Below are 16,460 nucleotides of genomic sequence, written 5' to 3' on the forward strand. Positions count from 1 at the left end.
ATGGTGCAGAAGGGAAAAGGTATGAAAATAAAGAGGGATGGGAGTTCAGGAAAGTCCGAAGTTGAACAAGCAACTAATCTGACAGAATCCATGTAGCGATTGACTTGCTACACTTGTCCCACGTAGTCTGATGTGACACTGGAAGAAATACTGACATTTTTCTTCTGCTAGCACTGTTCTGGTCTATTCATCACCTTCACATTTTGATCTGAAGTGTTCAGGTTTGCTGAAAGAGAAACTGTCCACACGTTGTCTCCTTTGCTGCTGTGCAGCCTTGGAAACGCAGTAGCACTTCTGAGGCAGCATGCTCAAGGGCCTCTGCTTCTGGAGTTCCTAGCTGATGAGCAAATGGGGGTGAACCACACTAGGAGCAGTTTCCAATAAGGAGTTGCTATTAATTAGCAACACATTTTGTGTATGAAGTGCAGCCATCATAAAGAAGCTTCAGGAAGTCTGAGATTGCTTAGACTTACTCCGGAAACAGATCAGGGCTATCATGGTAACTAGGTTCAAAATTGAAGGCAGGTTTTTATTTTTAAACTTGTTGCAAGTTCTTTGAAAGGTTTCTGGAAAAGAAATGATCCCTTCTCTTGGATCATCCAGAGGAGGTGAATAAATGAATGATGAGCCTTCACAGCCTTCTTTGCAACATTTCCAAGTATTGGAGCGCTGATTGTAAAGTTCTCCACTGACGGTCTTGACTGGCTAGAGGTTACAAGTGCATCCTTGTGAGTTGCTTTTCATTAAATACCATGCCTGGTAGCAGATATCCATTTACAGAGCATCAAAAAAGATGCAAATTCTGTGCGTTACTACTATCTCTGAATACCCTTCATTTATAGGACATTTGAATCATTTTTGCGGTGGCAAGAGCAATGGTGAGTCTAGCACGAACATCAGAAGCAAGGCACACACTGTAAATGTGAAAGTTGACTGCTTCTTTGCCAAAAAGCTTTCCCAGAATTTTGTTGACATCACAGAATCTTATACATGCGTACGTATATGTCGCCATCTACATAAGAGCGTGTGCATGCGTGTGTGCATATACGCCTCTATTGCTGCAATCCTGTGCCTAATAAATCACCATGGCCCTATAAAACCCCAATTACTAATGTGTTTAAAATAAAATATGAATGTATATTTGTAACGATGTGTAATATTTTATATAACACTCAAGAACAGATGTCCAGGGAGCAGCAAAATTTTAATTAAGGTTTTTCACTGCTTTTCCTAAGAAGTCAAATCAAAGCCTCACTGAAATACAGGAGTGAGACATTAAAAAGAAACCCCACACAGTGACAAATGTTTACATGTGTTTTATAACTCAGTCTGTAAAGGACATCTGTGGCTCATCTAGTGTAAAAAAGTCAAGACTACCTGGTATGAGGATTTTTCTATGTATGCTTCTGTAATGATCATGCCACGAGTAGTGTGAAAAAACCTTCAGTGTCCTGAATTTGTCTTGGTGTTTGTCACATAATTTATCAGCACTTTATAATCAGGGATTTTAGAGCAGAGAAAGCTACCTCAGACAACACCAGCAAGCTGTGTGTTGCTAGTGCTGGGCTAGAAACCCAGCGTCCCAGGGCAACGCTGTCTGGAAGGGTAAGGCCCCACTCCAGGCAGAGGTGCAACAACTGCCTACACAGACTTGACCAAATGAGCTTAAAGTAGCAAGCGTGGGTGCTGGACGGAGGGTGGCCCTGACGCTGTGGAGCATGGCATGGCTTGGGCAGCTGGACCATTGCCCAGTGCTATAGGCAGGATTTGCAGCGATGCCATTTCTACACTCTAGTAGAAGCCGGGATAATTGGTCTCAAACACACTAGAGAAAGATGGACAGAACTGCAGAAATTTGTTTGACCTCTGGGTTGATACATTTTTAAGTGTGTCTCTCGGCAACTGTAACTCTGCTGGCCGAGGACCTCAGAAGTTTTATTGAATTTAAACCCATCTTTGGAAACAACAAAGTCTCATACCTGATTTACAAAGAGGTGCCCAAAGCAAAAAAGATTCAGGTAGCTGCCTGACACCCCAGAGTGTGTCCCTGAGTGCACTGGACACAGGCTGATGCCTTCACCACAGTGCCAGCCTCCTGTCCCTGTGAGCTTACCACATCAGAGCAGAGGTGAGAGACAGGGGACTTCTCTTGCACATAAAAAGGGGATTTTTCCTGAGTTTGAGGGATTTACTGAGCTGCTTTTAGAGGCCAGAATCATGGTGTTTCCAAGAGCTCAAATCTCCCCCGCACACTGGGAGGAGGCCGTGCTCAGGGTCCCTTCTGCATATTAGGACAACTCCCCCTATCACTCTTGCTTGAAAATATGTGATGGGGAGGTTATCTCCAGACTCTTGGCAGCTTCTTCCCCACCCCATACTTGGAGCCTGGGAGCTCTCCTGGTTTCGTGAGGCTAGGGAAGCCCTGTGGGACTGACACCAGGGATAGAATGCAGCAAAAGACGAACAACAGGACTGTTTCAGTGCACCTTTTCCGCATATATTGAAGCAGATGCAGGCTGCCTCTGAGTCAGGCTCCCCAGGAGAGTCATCAGCCTGCTCCAAATGGAGTGGTATAGCACAGGAATCATTCGTTTGCTGCCCTCCTAGCACGATGACCACCACGCGCTATTGGGAAACCATGCACCAGGTGATGTCCGTGCCTTCGTGTGCAGGATCTGTTTCTTCGCAGCCTGTCTCCTCTTGGGCTGAGCAGTGCTCAGGTGGGTCAGATGACACTGAGCTGGGCTGGCTCTGCAACTTCTCAGCCCTGATGGAAATGAATGCAGTAGATAACCTGGCAGGCATCCCCATCTAATCTACCCTCGTGGAAAAAAAGATAATATTTTTCACTCTGCAGCATTCACTTGAAGGCTTTTTTAAAGTAAATATTGATTTTGCCTGACTAATGTAAGTGGCCTAATTAGAGACTGTTTCTGAATAGGTTTAGAATTGCTGGTCATTTTAGGCTACTTGTAAAGCAGCACTGTGTTAAAATATTCTGCTTGATTCATTTCATTCAGTATCTCAAAGGAAACTTCACAGAAAAAAATGCTGTGAAATCAGTAGTAAGATGTTCACTCTTGATTCTAATTACTCTCTGTGGTTATATTTAAGCATTATTAGATAGGATTAAGTGCACAATCAGTAGACAGACCTGTTTTTATACATTGCGCTTAATATTCAGAGAAGGCTGCTGTGGTGTGTACCTCACAACATGAGTAATGTGATGGGAATCAATTAGCAGGTGAAAAACACGCTGGTACATGAAACGCTATCTGAAAAGGGCACTCAGTTCTTCCTTGGGATCTTACTCATTAAACAACAAAAGGAAACACACAGAGATGAAGGCTGAACCATTCATTTGGAAGTTTTAAATTTCTTCCATAAGGGAAGCTAAAGAATATTTTTGAAGTGTGTACTGTCTACAGTGTTATAAATTCCTCTTTTTCAACCTGAAACATTTGTTTCTATAGTACCTCCTATATGCTAAATGCTCTGCAGATAGGCGCTTATTAATGCGAGGGAAGTTACCCTCACAGAACTTGTCTGGGACGGGGAAGGTCTTTACTCCCATTTTACAGGTAGGAACCCTGCTGGATAAAGAAGATGAAGATTTCGCTCAAGGTCACGCTGGAAATCTATAGGGCAGGTGGGAGCGGAGCACCAGTTCCCGAGGCAGAGATCCAGCAAAGCTGGAGCAGAGCGCTGGTTCCCAAAGCAGAGATCCCATGGAAGTTTGAAATGCAAACTACATAGTTCAGAAGCATGAGCCAGGAAAATGCTGATGGATCTGCTAACATGTCCGAGGCACCACAGCATTATGAAGATGTGCTGTGGGACATAGTCTTCAAGGCTTCGGCTGCCTCTGGCTTGTCTCCAGGTCACTGGAAACCAGTGAATTGCCGCCTTTAAGTGCACCACAGTGCCCTGAGGATACAGACAGTATCTACTTCCAGCACAACCTGTGCTGCAGCTGCGGTTTCCAGGATGGCTGCACCTCTGCACCTCCCTCATGGGTCTCAGAGAGGGTATCCATGGTGTGGCCCTTTTCTGCAAGATGAGGAAATATGGGACCAGAGAATAAAGGGAACAGGACAGTCCTGTCACTGTACTGGAGCCAAGGATTTGAATGCAGAGATCATTGTGTGCATAGTTCTAGGCAAAGCAATCTTTTCTGCAGAGTGTTGTTTTGAAGTGGGACCTAAAGTCTTTATTTTTTGTTTTTCCTTTTTTCACTTCTGCAGTGTTGACACCTGTTCTGTGAAATGGGCTGCTTTACTTTTCCTCATCCCTAACCTGGCAAGTTAAGTGTTCCAAGACAAGAGGGCATCAAACTCGTCACACTGCCAAACGAGCCTTTTTCTTAACTTCAAACAAGCTGACAAACCCCTCCTGACATTTTGTAGGTGCCAACCCTTCCAGACCACTTTTTTCATAATTTTCCTACTGCTCCTTCTTTTCTGTAGCACAAGAGTACTGAGAGTTGCAGTCATTCCTGGTTGTTGGTGTTTGTGTACCTGGAAATCAGCTCGATGGCGCATTTGCAACCAGTCTGTCACCTCCAAGATGCATGCGATACACTGTGCATGCGTTGTAGTCAATTCGAGCATGAACTATGGCGTTTTGTCTGGATTTCCCAGACATTTGGCATCTTGGCAGATAATCTGTGAAAATTACTGTCTTTCAGGCAGAGTTATTAGAGCTGACAATGTACCAAAAATGAGTGACAGCAGACATCATGAGGACTGTGAGAGACACAGTAGCACCACATCCACGGTGACCAGATGTGTCTGCAAGGAATATGTATGGCCTTGCCTGGTTATCACCTCAGGCTTTGAAGAAATAGTTGGTGCTGACATGTTTGATGTTGATAGAGAGAGAGGTTTACAGTTTCTCTGGCAGAAACAGGCCACGTTCATTCAGTGGGAAAAAAAGTGGCATTTTCTCATGCCTAGAAATGTGAATGCTTGAAGAAAAGTGCATTCAACCGGACCTGCACACAAGCCAGCATCCATCGACTGTCATCTTGGGGGGGAACACGAGACGGTCTATGGCAAAATCCCCGCTTCCCCACTCGGGTGCTCTGTGCACTCATTTCTCTGTCTTTTCCTCTGAGCCTTGCTGCTAGTTCCCCTCCCCGTGCAAGCAACAATTTGAAGACATACGTTCTGTATTTGCATGGCTACAACTTTCCAAGTGCATGACACTGAACAAAGCAAAAAAAAATAATAAGGAAAAAATTGATGGCAGATGGTCTAATAGGACAAAGCTGAATTTGAGGATTAACCAGACCATAATAAAAGCTGTCATTACAGGTTGTCATCATTGGCGAATTATTTATTAGCTCTAAACAAACAGTGTTCCCTTCAGATACCAAATGTCAAACGTTTTAATATGTAGGAACCAAGTCTTCCTCTTCCAGCTGCTCTCATTTCATCCTGCCAGCTGTACTGTCTCATCTTCTAAGACCTGCCAAAGAGCCCAACATTAAGATACCTTATTATGCACGTTATTTTGCCAAAAGAGGCCAGATGAGGCCAGATCGTTCTGATAATAAGCCCTGCTGTCATTAAATACTATTATGTATGCTACTGTTGATTCTAAAACCTTTGTGGAATATTAATGAGGGCATCCTTGGCATTTGCTGCAAGTATTCTGGAGTAAATGAGTTTGGCACTTGCTAGATCTGTCCACAGTCCAACGGGATCTGTTACTAAATTGATCACTTCTGTAGCTCAGGAAAAAAATATGAGGCGGCTGCTATGCAAAAGATTTCCAGTTCTGGGAAGATTTCTTTCTCCCTTAAAAACCATGCAGCTAAAGGAATAATGGTTTGGGGGTTTGGTTTGTATCCTTAGCAGTAAAGAAAAGGAGGACAAAGGAGGGAATTGCCTGAGGATGATCCAAATGTTTTATCCCTTTTTTGAAAACCCTTTTTGAAAACCTTTTTTAAGGTCAATTTGAAATGAAAATGTCATTGTGAAATGAGGAGCTGAAAATGCCATTGTGAAAATAGAAGCTGAAACATTTTAAATTCTATGAATGCTTTTTTTCCCTTCTTTTTTTTTAACTGAAACAATGTAGGATAGCTTGACCTGGAGTTGTGAATAGCTTTTGTTAGCCTAGAACTACATTTTCCTGTGATTTTATTGCTGGGAAAAAGATAGTCACCTGCTTTAAGTGTTCTAACTTTTGCAGGAGAGTAGTTGACATTTATCTCCATGTTTTAAAGTTCCTTTGACCCTAGGTTTAAGCTGTTATTGGAATATTTTGATTTGGTTTCTTAAGTTATTTGTTCTTTAAAAAGTCAATGTTTTTCCTTTTCCTGTCCATTTTCTGCAAGTCTTTTAACAGTTTTTATGTAGCATGATTTCAACACGGCAGTAACACACAAAAACAGTGGGAAAAAAGTGCCATAAGCTCTCTGTTGTAACGTGACCATAAATCCAAGCCTGATATCTGTTACGGGTGGCCCCTTCTCAGATATCTAAAGGTTAAAGCCTCACTTGCTGTGATTAACTCGTCAGAATCTCAGCCAGCTGCACACCCTTTACCAGAGACCAGCAAAACACAGGCAGAGAGTTATTGCGGTCATTTTTTTACCATGCCACAGAAAGGGAGTAAAAAAGGACCCAAAAGGGAAATATTTTCTACTCAGAACATCTGGCTGGGAAGAGATTACACGTCTGTTGGAAAGACAGTTTCTGCCCCTGGAGGTGCAAAACCTTATTGTTTTAAGAATGTAGTGTTTGCTTTTTCTCCCCGCGGAAAAGTCTAAAAAATACACAGGAAAGAAAGGCAGAAGCTCTGTACACCTGGGCAGAGGGTTTTGCTCTGGCCCTGCAGTGACCTGGGAGCCGCGTCGCAGGCGACAGGCTGCCCTTCCAGGCTGCAAGGCTTTGCAGGGAAGCTTGCCAGGGCACAGCATGCAGCTGCGTGGCGTTCCTGACCTGTCCGTGTGCAGCTGGTCCACGGCTCGTCACTCCAGGTAGCCCACACAGTCTGGGAGGTGGAGCTCCCCACCAACATTTGGCAGGGACCTTGAGGTAAAGCATGGGTTGGGAGCAAACAATATGACTTGCGAGAGTGGGGTAGATTTCTGTGCCTCCTCTGGTGTGCAACCACTCAAAGTTCAGCTCAAATGACAAGAGAAGAGACTCTGAGCAGCATACCTATTCCTCTTACCTTCACTCTATTATTATTGGGTTTTTACAGCAGCTGATTTTGGTGTATTTGGTTCAGATTTCTCAGCTTTCAGTACTTGAGCAGCCAGTACTATGGAAAGTAGTTTAACATATTTTTCCTGACACTTCTGTCAAGCTGTCACTTTAAGTAATTTATTTCATTTCATGCAGAAACTGTCCATCCCAGAAGCCATGCCTGGGGCTGTTTCTGGACTATAATATTGACCTAATGTGCAGTATCGGGCAAGTCACATTATCTCTCTGCATTTCATGATCTCCGATATATTCAAGGGCACGGTGAATGGAAGTAAACTCCCAGGGGTATAGGATCAAGCCACAAAGGGGTTTTTAAGAGTCTCAGTGACCATGCAGCTCCCTTCTACTGTGATACTGGGGCCAAATGGCCCTGCAAAACATCTGCTTGCCATCGCTCTACTTTGGCAATGCTGAGGGTCTTAATCATACCTTACTGCAAGTCTTTCCACATGTGTGCTTATATGCTCAGTATAAATGTGGCTATTCATATATTTTTGTAACAGAAAAAGTAAAATCCAGTGTTTTCCTTTTCTCCTTTAAACTTCTCTGCAGTCTGGTCTCCATTCAGAGCTCAGGGCCTGCTTTGACAGAGGTAGGCTTTTTAACCAAGTTTTTACTGCATTTATTTCACCATCTCTTGCATCACCCGGGAAAGCCGTGGTGCCTCCCCGAAGCAGATGACTGCAGCCCTTGAAGTCGACGGGAGGGTGGAGGGGGAGCTTTATGAGCTGAGCATGTGGGAGGCCCGCGCTGGCGGGAGAAGGAGCTTTCCAAGCACAATACCCATGGGTGGCAGTGGGAGGGGGGCAACTGACCTGCTCTTCCCACTCTGAGATGCTGGCTGCTCCAGGAACGTGTGGCTGCACTGCGCGGCAGGCTGCGGGGCCACGCGGGGCAGAGCTGGCACCGTAACTAACACCCCCAGCACATTCCTCCTCCAGCAGACCCCCGGACCTGAAGCGTAGCCTACCTGAGGCTCATCTGCTTTTTAGCTCCTTCGTGGCCCCTTACTGCCACAGATGGTCTTCTCCAGGACCCAGAGGAGCTTGGCTGTATGTAGCTCAGGTGGGTGTGCAATAGCTGTACGGCAGTATTGGTGCAGCTCTTGTTTTGGAAGGACTGTGACCTCCCGGCTGCTCCGTGGGCCAAGGGGATATAGTGAAACCCCTGACTTGTGGGAGGTGCGTCGGGAGCTGAGCGCACGGATGTACCACACAGTCCCTGCATGGCTGGGGCTGCCGGCATGGCTAAGAAGCTGTGGCTAGGTGAGCAGCCTGCTGTCCTGGTGTTCCCCCCTGTTGTCCCCACTGGGAGCAGCTTTCACCCAGAGCCTCCAGGGCCATCCTGCCCGTGCCTCCAGAAAACCAGCCCTGAGCCACTGTGCCTCCCCACCCCTGGAGAGGCAGATGCCTGGGAAGGACGTGGCACCATGTCACTGTCTCTTCAAGCTTCAACGCACATTATCGCCATCTCTTCAAGCTCCAAAGGACATCAGTGACGCAGCAGCATTCTGTGCAGGTGTACCACCACTGCCTGGGTGCATATATTCAGCAGGGCTCTCCTACACACGTGTAGTTTTGCAGACTATTCAAAAGGAGATAAACACATTTGTCAGAGCAGGAATTTCTTCCCCAGCTGCTGGTGGGCCCAGAAGAGGCTGAGAAAACTGCCAGGGAGAAGAAGGCGAGAGAAGGGAAGTGGGAGACCGATGCCAGGACTGCAGAGCTAATTGCGGAGGGAATGGTTCTGTAGGAGCTCCTTTATTAGTGCAGTAGTGTCTGGGCTTGGGAAATGGACCCAAAAGGTCAGAAGAGAGGAGCACAGGGTGACCAGGGTGACCACAGCAGCTGGAGTGAGAAAGCTGCTTTCCTAGATCTTTGTGGGGACCGCAGTCCCAAAAGGCAGGGGCAGAGCCCCCATTCCCTTAGAGAAACACTGAAAGCGCTTTAGGAAAATGATGTGGCAGCATGTTAAGAGCTCTGTGAAAACCCCCTGAAGATCAAGGTTTTGCAAGAGTGAGAACGAGCGTCCCAATTCAAGACTGTAAGAGAAAAGAATGAGTGGTGCTATCTTGTTATACTGTTGCCCATTCACTAGTTAGTTGTTTTTTGTTAAATTTCATTTTAATTACATTCGTCTTTCATAACATCTTGGGTGGTGATGTAGGTGTTGCAGCCATACTGTGAGATGCTTACTTTTATATGCACAAAAAAAATGAGCTGGTTTTCACATTATATGCAAAATTTGTTGTTTAGGTCTAGAAATTTCATTTCAATCAACAATTTCAGCTGAAAAGGTTGAAAATATAATCTTGTTTCCGATCAGCTGTAAAGCTAATCAAAACTTGAAACTGACTCAACATTTTGATTGACGTTCGAAGTTTTGGTTAAAAAGACAGCATTTTCATGACCATGTTTGGGAAACAATACATTTTTCAATTTTTTTTTTTTATATGCCAGTGTGACTAGCAGGTCATTTCTTTCTTTCTCAGTAGTTAATAAAACTGAAAAGAGTAACCAACAATGTAAAAGCTGTTTTAAAAAGTTGCTTTCTTCTTCTATGTTTCTAATAATGACAATCAGGCAATTTACTAAAAACTTTTCAGCTTGCATTCTTTGGATTCCTTGATCTTCGGTATATTTTTATGATCCAGGCCTCAAAACAAAGTCATCCAGGGGAAGCTGGAGAATTCCTTGTGACTTATTTCAAAGTTAGCCAGAAAGATCAGATCAGAGAACCTCTCAGAGATGGCAGTGTTGCACATACACAGATGTCAGTATGGTGTAAAGTAGCATTCTTTTTATTAATCCAGTCCTTCCTCTCAAAGAGAAAATTTGGGTGTGAGCACTTTCAGGACCATTTTGCAGATGCTGAGCTGATGGCATTAGAATTGTGTGACAAGCTGGAAAAAAATAAGAGTAAGAATTTTACTTCGGCTATTTAGCTAGCCTGTGGTCTAAAAAAATCCCACCATAAACCAGACACCTGCATTTTTTTCAACAACAAATGGCTATAGATTATAACATACCTTACCAACGCATAGGACATGCTATTCCCCAGCTGTTGTAAAAATCTATGCGCCAGCTTTCAGAAAAGGATTTGTGATAAGTCCATGTTAAAATAAAAACAGCAGCTTCTTAGGTAACGTTTTCTGTCACCAAAAAAGAAATAAACACAGAGCACATGCGTAAAATCAGAGTCAGAATAAAGAGCCAAATTATTTTTAGATTGTCTGGGTTCCCAGCCTAAGTAAGGGAATGACTTTAATTAAATTTAGCCGAGCCTAAGCCATTCTTTCTGCGGTTGACTTCAGTTGCACATCTCACATCTTTGAACAGCTCTTCTCGATTGCACACAGGCAGCTTTGTTTATAGCGTAGGGAAGGATCAAATGGTTTCATTTGGGGGGGGGAGGGGGAGCAAGGGAAGGCATTTTCTTCTTACTGATCCTTGCCTACAGAGGAAGCTTTATAACTTCACAAAAGAGGGTACAATATGCTCAGCATATGTCAGTCTTTCTTCGCAGTGAGAGAGATGAATCACCTGTTTTCTCGAGACGTGAGAAGTTTAAATCCTCTCTGTTCATCAGGAATAGGGACCAGCTTTCTTATTATGATGAATATTAGTAATAATCCCAGCAAGAATAGTAGCATATGCAGTTGATGCTTCAGACTGGCCAGTGATGCTGGCAGAAAGGATCTTGAGGACAGGCCTGTTTTTTATGAATAATGTGAAGTACAGTGTTTGCAGTTCCAGTAATTCAAGGCCCAGGGTAAGAAGCCTGGTTCATTCCACATGGGGTCACGCTTCCTCCCCAAGGGCACTAAGGATGAGGCCGGTAGCCCACTGCAGGCTCTGGAAGAGGAAATGTGTCACCTCAAAGAAACAATCTGGCTCAAGAGTGTATGAAATAAAGGCCTGGAGAGGAGTAAGACAGGCAACACACCTTCCAGGGAAGTGGACTTTAAAAAACACCTACAGAAAAATATGTGTGTGTGGACTTCAGTCCACCCCTGTTCCAGGAGACATTTCAATGCAGTGTAACAGCAATGATTCATGGGCTTAAGTCCTCGATAAAAGCCAAGTTTCTGTCAGAAACTCCCCAGAATAAGTGAGGTTTGCAAATCAGGCTGCAAAGTTAAGGGAGACAGAGCTGTGTAACCTCAGGAAGGGCTATGGAGGCTCCACTGTAAATCTGATGTTTGCATTTAGAAATTACAGAAATATATATTATAGAATATAGAAATTATAAGAAGGAAATTCTTTACTGTGAGGATGGTGAGGCACTGGCACAGGTTGCCCAGAGAAGCTGTGGATGTCCCCTCCCTGGAATTGTTCAAGGCCAAGTTGGAGAGGACATCGAGCAACCTGGTCTAGTGGAAGGTGTCCCTGCCCATGGCAGGGGAGTTGGAACTAGATGAGCTATAAGGTCCCTTTCAACTCAAACCATTCTATAATTCTATGAATTATTTCTGTGATGAAAACACCCACCAGCCTTAGCTGGGATCTGTTTGTGCTGGGGACGCTGCAAACAGGCGGTAAGAAGATACTCCTTGCTCCAGAGAATTTGCAAGATGAGTATAAGACAAACCAGTGAAGGGCAGAGGGAGCCCAAGGAAACCATAATGTCTTGTCAACCAGAAATTATTTGTCTGGTGGATGGTTTGATTCTGTAGGCAATTTGTTGATTCTTACAAACTGCAAATATTTCAGAAGGCTACATACATCATTCTGCGATAGTCAGAAATTCCTCGAAGCTCATTTTACTATTTGCTTTGAACCAACTTCTTTTAAAACTGTCATATAAAGTGGAACATAATTCTTCTCTTGCCTTGCAAGAGCAGAAGGAATTACCACTTTGAAAAGGCCAAATGTTTCAAATTGTTCTCGCAGTCAGCCTTTCTTGGTGTATGAACTGGTCAGTCAGGTGGGGGCAAATGTCCTGCTTGTGTGGACAGTCATGCTTGCACTGAGACGAAGGAGCACACATAGCCTGGGTCAGGCATCTCAGTGCATAGGTTTGTCATTCATTTTTGTGTGAATGAGAAGTAAAACTAGCCAAAAAGCACCTTGTATACTCAATATCACAATTTGCTTCTGATCATGAGGAGGGCAAGAAGTGGGGAGTCGAGTGCAAAAGAGAAATTGTTGCTCTAAACTCAGATTGAACTGAAATAATTCAACAAATGAAAATTAGTAAGGTATCTCGGGAATTAAAGTATGGAACGATTTATCTGGGAAGCGAGTAGTTAGAGCAAGCTTTGAAGAAAGACCCTTGACTTCTTCAGATTTGTGATTTAAAATGCCTCTTATTGTCTCCAGCCCTCTGATCCCTGGAAGTGTAGATGGTTTGCTGGGGAAGGAGCATATTTCATCAACCCTGTTCTGTGTATGCCTTCCCTGCACATCTGTGAACAGCCCCTCCTGGCAAGATGAGCTAGCGGAGAGCCTGTACGTCTGGATGTACAGCTGCTCTGCTGCCCCATCCCAGAAACATGAGTATGGTGGGGTGTCGGGATAGTTCTTCTGATTGCACTACTTTCATATCTTAAAAGTCTATACACTTGGCCTGATTGCTTTTCTCTTATTCATTCAATGATTATTCAATGCCTAGGCGTTGATTAGACTGAAAAGCTTCCTCAACTCCCAAAGTATTTCCCTGTGCTTAGAAAAAAAGGAAGACAGACTCCATTGGTCAATGAGATCTTTAGAATCAAGCCCCTGCTGATGTGTTTATAACCATCTGTAGCACATGTTGTTCAGGTAAGCAACTTCTTACAATATCTACTAATTATTTTAATCCTTTGTAAAATACGCAAGGGAGTATCATGTACATAATGTATGACCTAAACTGTTAAAATGTTAGGAACTGTGTTTCAATAGTTCTAAGATCTTAGGAAATCCTTTTCCTACCAGCAAAAGAAAGTAAATCTTTCCCCTGACTAATTCCATCGTGTACCTCTGCCTGTCACTGAAACACTCCCCACGTTGCCTTGGTCTGGATTTTGTAGGTGGGAAATTTCTTGCGGCACCTTGATTTCTGTTTAAAGTTCTTCAGCGGGTACAGAAATATTCCTTATTGATTTATGCAAAGTAAACATACTAGCTTGTGTCAGAATAATTTGGAGGATTATTCTTGTTTTAAAAATATTTTGTTTCGAAGTTGAAAAGTTTAATTGTAGCCCCAAGCACAACAGTTGTGGAAAAGCCTGAGGCTGAAACTGTACTGCCGTTGGATCTTGGACAGCATATTTTAGACACATGATGTTTTCCTTTCGTCAAGCTGGAGAGTTAAGGTTATGCAAGTCTATTTTGGAATTAAATAAAACATTTTGCTTTTACAGCTTGACAGTTTAGGGGCATTTAGGTAAATGCATAGGCAGCACTTCATGTTAATACCTTTATTATCAGCCCAAATATTTTACCTTTGAAAAGTAATCTGGGTGAAAAAGCTAGAAGAGTCTTTTTTGGTGAGGGCTCTCTGGTCACTGACTAGGCAGTGTTTAAAGAAGTTATGCAGCTTTTTCCAGTGAGGACAGGATAACCTCACCCCTCTGACCTGTATTTATTCCCTCCATAGAAAGACCCTAATGTTGGGGGCCCTGAACACTGCTGAGCACAGGACTGCAGCTCTGTTTGCCGACAGAGTCACTGTTCTCTGTGCTTCCAATCTGTGCTTCACCAAGAGACTCATAAAACCCAATTGTAGTGAAATTTTGGGGGGTGGGGGGGGTAAGCCTCAAGCACCATCAAGCTGTTGCACTCGGACCGTGCCATGGGGTTCGTTGCAGGGAAGGTGCTCCCTGTTGGGGGCGAGGACACCCAACGGGCCCTGGGGCCACCCCAGCTGGCTCCGAGCCCATGGTGGGCGAGCAGTGCTGGCTGTGAGGAGGAGCGGGGAAACCCCCCTGGGCACTCCCTCCCCTTTGCCCTCCTCACTGCTGGGGTAAGCCCTGGCGCCTGGGGCTGGCATGGCCGCCTGGCCAGCTGTCTCCTGAGCACCCCATGGGGTGAAAGATGCTGGGCTAGCAAAGCCACCGGCCCCAGTCTGCCATCGTCTGTCACAGTGGAGGCCACCCACCAGTGACATTCAGGGAGGGGGACCAGGTTCACAGGCCTGCCTTCTTTCTTCATGGCCAGGCGCTCAGCCTCACAGTCCTGGGGGCAGGCACGGGGCAAGGGCATCAAAATATGGTGCTTTGCTGGGTGGGTTGGCTGTGGGCTGCCTGCGTGCAGATTTCCTACCACCCCGAGCTGGAGCCAAGGTACGGCCAGCCAGAGCGGCTGCAGAGGCGGCTCCATGGCACCCAGGGCCATGCGGCTCCCCGGCCCCCTCAAAGTGGCGACGAGCTCCTTTGTACCTGGGCAGCGGCACACAGCTTGCACAGTCACTTCCAAGGCGTGTGCCCAGCAAGCCGGGGGCATTGGTACACACTGCACCGTGTCCCTGAAAGACCTGATAACCAGCAGTTGCGTAGCTTCTTTGGGGTTATTTCAAATGAAAATGTTGGCTTACGCTGGCTGAATTCATAATTGACTTTTTCTGTTTGTTTAATGAAGCATTTGCGTCTCCCCTGCCAGGGCTCTGGAGCCTGGTCCAGAACAACCCCCCATATCAGGCTCCCGCTCCCCGGGGAAGCCCCTTGCTGCCCGCCCGCGGGGACACGGCGGCAGGCGGGCTGCTGCGGCACCGTGCCATGCATGGCTGGTGTCGCCGGGCAGGCAGAGAGGGGCTGGGGAGGTTCAAGCAGAACGTGACAATGCTCGGACATGCCTCCGCTGAAGCTAGCGCTGCTTTCCAGGCATGGAACTCATGGACGAAAGGCCGGGAGCAGATCACTGCCGTGCCCGTGCCACAGTCAAAGTCAAAAGCCTGTGTCTGATCTGCTGCGAATGTGAATCCAGAGCTAAGTTTACACTAACCTGCCAGTCAACTGGCCTTTCTGTTTCACAGAAAAACATGAAATTTAAAAGTGGGGTTTCATTCCAGATCAATAGTCAACTCCGAGTTTCATAACTGCCAGGGAATGTAGGTTGCTTAAAGATAATTTTCAAGACTATTTTTGAGTCCATCTGTGCAGCACGGTCAACGTGATTTCTATCTTTTATTACCAGGAGGAATCTCAGATGTATTCATTTAATGCTGGGCTGTTTGTTTAAAAGTCATAATTCAGCCTGTTTAGAATTCTTCGATCACGTTTCCTCTTCATGCAAAATTCATGGCATAATATTTCAAAACTCTGTGTTGTACCCTGGTGTGTGATTCTCTGCAGATCAGGGCTCATGCATTTCAATACATAGGTAGTATTTTTGTGTATGGAAAATCAATTGAATTCCCTACAGAAAGTTTCCAGGTTTAGCAGCTATACTTACTGTCTGTGGAGATAATAGATTGGGAACAGAATATTCTGTAATGAATTACAGGGATGCAGTCTTAAGTCCTTACTCAGGCAGAACTGCTGCTGGTTGCGGGCTTTGGCTCTAGGCAAGCAAAGAGTGTAACACACAGAAACCACATTCTCAGAAAAGTGCAAGCAGTTCCACAGGAATTATCAGGATTTACTACATGCATTTGCTCAAGCTGATAAAGGGCTACATTTTCAAACTCGACATTAAGTGCCAAAATCTTTTGTGTCCACTAATTCGTTTTGTATGTACACACCAACATTTTATAGTGTTGTAGTTTCTCCTGCCTGCTATAAATCTCTTTAGAAAGGATCAAGTTATACACACTGAGAATACACAGAGCATATTGAAATCTTGGCCCCGCTAAAATGAGTGGGAGTCTTGCCTTTGGCTTCTGGATGTCCAAGATTTTACCCACAAAGTTTAAGAACAGGAGGATTTCTCTAGGCTTTAAAGTGTTTTTGTTCTCCTTACTGACGTTTACCGCTATACTGCACTTTTATTTTTTTTGTTAAACATGATACTGCATTGCTTCAATAGAAAGAAAAGTCAATGCTCTAAAGTGACAGAGAACAGAGTGCCTAGTCTACTAATGAACTGTAATTATCCTTTTATTCAGTAGAAATTGCACTTAGCCCTGAGCCTAATGGGTTGCTGATTCTGAGAAGAAGCAGGTTCTGGGCAGATTTGGTACATTAGTACGTGCAGAGAGATGCCCATGTGTACACACAGACACACACAAAGAAAGGATTTCCAGTACCCATCAACTCGTTCATCTGACTTTCAGAGCAGCAGTAGAAAACTAAAATACAAGTTATGACAAAATTCCTTTCAG

The sequence above is a fragment of the Opisthocomus hoazin genome, chromosome 1, assembly GCF_030867145.1.
Source record: "Opisthocomus hoazin isolate bOpiHoa1 chromosome 1, bOpiHoa1.hap1, whole genome shotgun sequence".
Classification (NCBI taxonomy): Eukaryota; Metazoa; Chordata; class Aves; order Opisthocomiformes; family Opisthocomidae; genus Opisthocomus; species Opisthocomus hoazin.